Source organism: Euleptes europaea, chromosome 2 (assembly GCF_029931775.1).
Source record: "Euleptes europaea isolate rEulEur1 chromosome 2, rEulEur1.hap1, whole genome shotgun sequence".
NCBI lineage: Eukaryota > Metazoa > Chordata > Lepidosauria > Squamata > Sphaerodactylidae > Euleptes > Euleptes europaea.
In genome coordinates, this window is record NC_079313.1 from 1,916,995 (window position 1) to 1,924,240 (window position 7,246).

Sequence of the window (7,246 nt, forward strand, 5' to 3'; positions counted from 1 at the left end):
CCTCCGGATTGACGGCCGCCACGCCCAATACGGAGCCCGCGACGCGCCCCCTGCGGGACGGCAGGCGGCGCTGCCGGGAAGGGATTGGCGGCGCGCCCGCGGCTCGCCCAATGGGGAGGGAGGAGGGGCGGGGATTCCCGAGTTCGGGAAGCAATAGGGTGCTGGCGAGGTTTTTCCTCAAAGCGGCCCCGCCTTTTGCTCGCCACCAAGGTTGGTTGATAAGAGGAGGCGGGAGGGGGGGGGAGAGCGGGATAATCCAAGGTTCGGGGAAAGGGGTGCGAGGCGCGCCTGCGCGGGGCGGACGGGCGCGCGGGGCGTTGTGGGGCGACGGAGGACTTCATGGAATCATAGAGTTGGAATGCGGAGATGGCTAGAGCGGAACAAGGCCCGAAAAGGCGTTTGGAGCCTGGCTGCAAACCTCCCCGAGGGGGGGGGAGGAGGAGGGTGCCTCTGGTCATGTGCAAAGGGCCTTTACAAAAAAATAATAATAATTAAAGTTAAAGGCCATTTTAGAGATGTAATTCTTTCTTTTTTTAAGTCTCTTGGGGTCTGGTAGCTTTAATGTATTACTACTTGCTAATTTGATTTATTACTACTTTATTATTTTATTATTATCACTACTTTATTATTTATTTATTATTATTTTATTAAGGGAAGTGTCTCACTGTAGCTGCCCCAAAGTCCTTGGGAAGCCCACAAACGGGGCGTATCCCCATGTAGGGTTGCCAACCTCCATAGTTAAATTGTGGAACTCCCTGCCCCAGGATGTGGTGATGGCTGCCAGCTTGGAGGGCTTTAAGAGGGGAGTGGAGATATTCATGGAGGAGAGGGGTATTCATGGCTGTTAGTTAGAATGGATACTAGTCATGCTGCATTGCATCCCTATTCTCTCTGGTATCAGAGGACCATGCCTATTATATGAGGTGCTGTGGGACACAGGCAGGATAAATGCCCTGCAGCCGTCTTGTTTGTGGGCTTCCTAGAGGCACCTGGTTGGCCACTGTGTAAACAGACTGCTGGACTTGATGGGCCTGGGTCTGATCCAGCGGGGCCTTTCTTATGTTCTTATGTAGCTGATTCCACTGTCTAACAACTCTTACTGTAAAAAAACTCTTACTGCACAATGCAGGAAATTCACAACTACCTCACCGCCCGCCCCCCCCCCCCCACACACACCCAGTGACCCCTACTCCACGCCCAGAAGAACGTTGTTCTTTCAATGGATCCCAATGAAAGGCGCCACGTGACTCTTGTGAAATTGAGGTTTCCCGTATTTCTGTGTGGGTCTAGAAAGGCACTTAGGAAAGGACATAATTTTTTGCATCTAGGTGGACAACTTTTTTTTTTAATGCATCCACTGAATAAAGACTCTTGGAGGCATTTCCAAAGTCCACTCCAGAGCCTGGTGAAATCAAAAAAGGAGAGATCTGTGTTCCAGCTTTCTAAGTGTGATGATAACAAGGATGAAAGTTCGTGGCACTTGCATGCCACACCTGCACTGGTTGGCACTGAGATCTTCAAGTCCATAAAAGCCCTTTTGGCCAATCCCTTCTTTGTGGTGTTCTGCCATGGACTGAACATAACACTGTGATTTAGGGGTTGGTAAAATGTATCCATCACCTTTCTATTAAATGTAAAACGTAGGGAGGAAAAGGCACGGAGGGAAAGTGAGCGGTTGAAATGCTTAGGGCTGTTTAGCTTGGAAAGAAGGTGATTAAGGGGAGACATGCTAGAGGTCTATAAAATTATGCATGGTTTGGAGAGAGTGGACAGGGAGAAGCTTGGAGGGTGAGAGATTCAAAACAGATAAAGGGAAGTATTTCTTCACACAACACATAGTTAAATGGTGGAACTCCCTGCCCCAGGATATGGTGATGGCTGCCAGCTTGCAGGGCTTTAAGAGGGGAGTGGTCATGTTTCATGGAGGAGAGGGCTATCTGTGGCTACTAGTCCAAATGGATACTAGTCATGATGCATATCTATTCTCTCCAAGATCAGAGGAGCATGCCTATTATATTAGGTGCTGTGGAACACAGGAAGGATGGTGCTGCTGCCGTCGTCCTGTTTGGGGGCTTCTTAGAGGCACCTGGTTGGCCCCTGTGTGAACAGACTGCTGGACTTGATGGGCCTGGGTCTGATCCAGCAGGACTTTTCTTATGTTCTTATGAGAAATACTTTTATTTTAAAGCATCCCCCTTTATTGTCAACATTCCCAGCTTCCTAATGGAGCCAAGTTCCATCCAGCTTGTGTGAACTCTCCGTGGCCCGGTGTGTGTGTGTGTGTGTAGAGCCACTCTTTGTACTTTGGCAGGCTGTAAAGCTGCCCTAGCGAACTTTTATCATCTGTGTGTGTGTGTGGGGGGGGGCGTTTAGCACATACTTAATTGATTCCACAACTTAACTCCAGTTTCTGTCCAGCTTTGGCTAACGGCACCCGGATACCAGGAGCAATTTCCCCTCTTTCTTATCAGTCACGTGCAGGTCCGGATTCCAAAACTCAAAAAGATATCGTGGCTATCAGGATGAAGGAGAGGGCTCAAGTTTCTCTTTTCTCCTCCAGAGGCGCCCTGTGTGTCAGGTCAGTCACCCCGTCTGCACTGAGTGGCAAGTCTTGAACCCAGGTCTGCTGCCCTAGGGGGGAGCTGGCTCAGAACCCCTAGGAGAACTGAGAAGTTGAAGGGAATAAAGGAGAAAACATCTCTGGTGACTGGCTGAAAGGAACCTCCATGCCCAGAGGCAGTTTACCTCTGAACACATGTCCACATGAAGCTGCCTTATCCTGAATCAGACCCTTGGTCCGTCAGAGTCAGTATTGTCTACTCAGACTGGCAGCAGCTCTCCAGGGTCTCAGGCAGGGGTCTTTCCCACCACCTACCTGCCGAGTCCCTTTAACTGGAGATGCCAGGGACTGAACCTGGGTCCTTCTGCATGCCACTGAGCCATGGCCCCTCCCCAGAACACATGAAACTGCCTTATACTGAATCAGACCCTTGGCCCATCAGTCAGTATTGTCTACTGAAGTGGTTTTCCGTTGCCCGCCTCTGCATAACAATTCCTTGGTGTTATTTACATTTTTTTAATAGTAACTAATACAACTTAATTGTCTTAGGTGAGCCTCAGGTCCTTTGGACTGGAAGCAGTATTTTAATGTGTGTATACACACACACACACACAAACAAGACAGGACTCAGGAGGAGGGGGAAGCCCATCTCTCCCCTCACTAGTTCCAGCTTCCTCACCTGCGTGTGTGTATATGTGTTTGTGTGAGTGTGTGTAAACAACGTAAAACAAAAGTCCAGTGACACCTTTAAAGACTGACGTAATCTATTTGAATGTCAGCTTTCGGTGACCCACAGCTCACTTCTTCGGGTATGCCTCTGACCATGAGCAGAGTGCTTTTTAAAAACACACACAATGGGAACCACAGCTAATTTTCCTTCCGGTCTTTGCAACTGGCAGGCTGATAGCACGAAATCGTGGCCGGGCTGCAAACATAAGGAAAGGATGAGAGAAAAGAAAGCCTCTTCCTCTGAGCCCCGTGATCCAGTGGGTTTCCTTTCCCAGGTACCTCGAAAGGAATCTTTCGGCACCACAATTTAGGAAGGATGTAGACAAGCTGGAACGTGTCCAGAGGAGGTCAACCAAGATGGTGAGGGGTCTGGAGACCAAGTCCCAGGAGGAAAGGTTGAAAGCGCTGGGCATGTTTAGCCTGGAGAGGAGAAGACTGAGAGGGGATATGATAACCATCTTCAAGTATTTGAAGGGCTGTCATCTAGAGGATGGTGCTGAGTTGTTTTCTGTTGACCCAGAAGGTCGGACCAGAGCCAACGGGTTGAAATTAAATCAAAAGAATTTCCGTCTAGACATTAGGAAGAATTTCCTAACAGAGGGGTTCCTCAGTGGAACAGGCTTCCTCGGGAGGTGGTGGGCTCTCCTTCCCTGGAGGTTTTGAAGCCGAGGCTAGATGGCATTGCTGACCTTAGGCAGATGATGAGAGGGAGGGCATCTTGGCTATCTTCTGGTCATGGAGTAGGGGTCGCTGGGTGTGTGTGGGGGAGGTAGTTGTGAATTTCCTGCATTGTGCAGGGGGTTGGACTAGATGACCTTGGTGGCCCCTCCACCCCTTCCAAGATTCTATAATCTCCTACCTTTGCAAAGGGACTGGTTCTGTGGCTGAATTATGCTGTCCAACTTGCTGTTCTGCTCTCCGTCAGCAGAGGCCGCCCTTAAACCTCGTTCTAAACAATAAACATTCAATTGCAGGATTTAAAAACAAAAAAGAGATTTCCCCCAGAGATTGCGGTTCAAAACTGTCCTGCCCAGCTAGCCCTTTTTCCCCAGTCCCATGGACTTCCCTTCAGCATATCTACATAAGTTATTGTTTCAAGGATCAGCTCCATTAATTTGAAGGTCATCATTGCATGCCATTGGTAGGGTTGCCAGCTCCGAGTTGGAAAATACCTGGAGATTTGGGGGGGGGGTGAAGCATGGGGAAGGTGGGTTTTGGGGAGGGGCGGGATCTCATAGAATCCACCTTCCAAAGCAGCCCTTTTCTCCGGTGGGGTTGATCTGTCACCTGGCGATCAGTTCTAAGTCCGGGAGTTCCCCAGGCCATACCTGGAGGTTGGCAACCCTGGCTGTACCAGATTGTATGGTTTTGTGTGTGTGTCTATGAATTAATGAAGAGACCAGTGTGGTGTAGTGGTTAAGGTGTTGGACTAGGAGCCGGGGAACTCAGGTTTGAATCCCCACTTGTTAGAATAGGTTGATACTTGCACACAATTTAAGTGGGAGACATGTACAGCCCAGCATAAAAACCTAAGACAATCCTTCCAGATGTTGGTGTAATTGGTAATATATGCAACCTTTTACATGCCTGGTCTGTTGTATATTGCCTGAACATGTGAATATATTTGTAATGTGTGTGCATGTTTTATATATGATTTAAATAGACCACTGAGGAAGGCCATATAGGCCGAAACGCGTTTGGCTTGTGGTGACAGACATCAACCTTAAGAAATGCCATTGTGCTATTGTAACGGCTTTTAAACAATTCTAATTCTTATATAGCGCTTCTAATAAATTATATATTTTCATTATTTATATTTTTTCCCATCCCACCCAACCTTGGGTACCCAACTTCCATTTTCTAGGTTGGATTCTATTCCCCTCTTTTTCTTCTTCTTCTACAGGCCTCCAAGGAATATCAGGGTCGTGACGCGGAGGCAGGCAATGGCAAACCACCTCCAAAGGTCTCTTGCCTTGACACTCTCAGGGGTCACCATAAGTCATCTGTGATTTGACGGCAAAAAGGGGGGAGGAAGAATTAATGACCTCCAAAAACAAAGATCTCTTAATCTAGCAAACCAGCATGTCAGGGAGGGTGCAAGCCCTTTCCTGCTAGCTAGCTATATGCAGGGAATTCCCCCACCACTACCAAGCGCCCATCCAAAACGGTACAGCCCCTACACAGGTTTACAATCTTGGGGAAGCGAGTCTTCTGTTTCCTGTGGATTCTCGCCATTTGCCTTGGTGTCTTTTCCCTAGCAACACCACAACCGTAGAATTGCAATCCCGTCTCCGGCCTCCCGTCTGGCCAGGAATAAGCAATCCGTCTCCCTCCCCCACCCACATTTATCATTCTTTTTTAAAAAAATCATTTCATTTTTTTTATTTTTTTTTTGCCAGTGGTTTCAGGATGTTGGTTTTGTAGGTTTGTTTCGCGTAGCACTGCGTGATTTTTGTATGTATCCGAATGGTATTTGCATGGGCCGTAGATGCAAAATGGTGATTTACTAGTGTACAGCGAAACACCAAAAGACATGTACGTTTCCTGGGGGGTGGGATTCAGTATCAGTAAGCAGTGGGACAATGAAGAATCATGAGTTTGATTCCCACAAGGGAGAAGCGGAATTAAAACTGAGGTTTTTTTTGGGGTGGGGGCTCTCGGCTGCCAGGAAGAGAAATCCAGACTCATTCCCTGGCTCCTTTGCCTGTTCCCACCTGCAGCTTCCGCTGTTTCCTCTCAGGGTCCTTTGTAAAGAGACGGAAGTCTCTGAAATCAATGTTCCAATTTGCTTTGTCTTATTTGGTTTTGTGGTCCAGGTCCTTTGCAGTCGCTCCAGGAAAAAAAACTCGGTCTCCGGGCTGAGGGATTTTGCCCGGCAGCTTCCTGTAACCATCTGGAAGTGGCTTTCTTGGACGCATCCTTCGAGTCCACGTTCAGGGAAACAAGAGCCCAGCAGGCGGGCGGTTCTCTACCGTTGCAGGCCTGCATCAAGGGGCGAAGAGAAGAAGAAGAGTTTGTTTTTCTATGCCGACTAACTCTACCACTTAAGGGAGACTCAAACCGGCTTACAATCTCCTTCTCTTCCTCTCCCCACAACAGACACCTTGTGAGCTAGGTGGGGTTGAGAGAGTTCAAAGAGAACTGTGACTAGCCCAGGGTCACACAGCTGGCTTCGTGTGTAGGAGCGGGGAAACAAACCCAGTTCACCAGATTAGCCTCCGCCCCTCATGTGTAGGAGTGGGGAATCAAACCTGGTTCTCCAGATTGGAGTCCACCGCTCCAAACCAACGCTCTTAACCACTACACCACGCTGGCTGTCTGGATTTGAGCCGTGCTGTCCTAAGCAAGGTTACACCCTTCTAAGCCCACTGATGTCAGCCGACTCAGAAGGGCATAACTGTGCTTAGGATTTCACTGTAGAGCTTGTACCTGTCTTGGCCAACCCGGAGGCTTCAAGGGGCCTGCTGGATGCATGAGCACATGGAAGGGTTGCCAACTCTAGGATGCAAAATACCTGGAGATTTTGGGGGTGGAGCCTGAGGAGGGTGAGGTTAGGGGAGGGGAGGGACGTCAATGCCATAGAGTCCACCTTCCAAAGCGGTCATTTTCTCCAAGGGAACTGATCTCTGTTGCCTGAAGATCAGTTGTAATAGCGGGAGACCGGGGGTTGGCAACCATAGCACAGGGAGATGCCGTGGCTGAGCGGCAGAGCGCCTGCTTTGCATGCTAGAGATCCCCGGTTCCATCCTCGGCACAATCAGTTAAAGGATCTCTGGCAGTGGGGATTCTATCTGCCTGAGAGCAGCTGCCAGTCGGGAGGATCGTATTGAGCTCTGTGGGCCCGACTCAGCACAAGGCAGTCCTGGGTAAATCACTAGTCACAAAATTCCCAGTGAGATCTCTGGATCCCACAGTGCAAGAACTGCTTTGCTGGATCATGCCAATGACCCTCTAGTC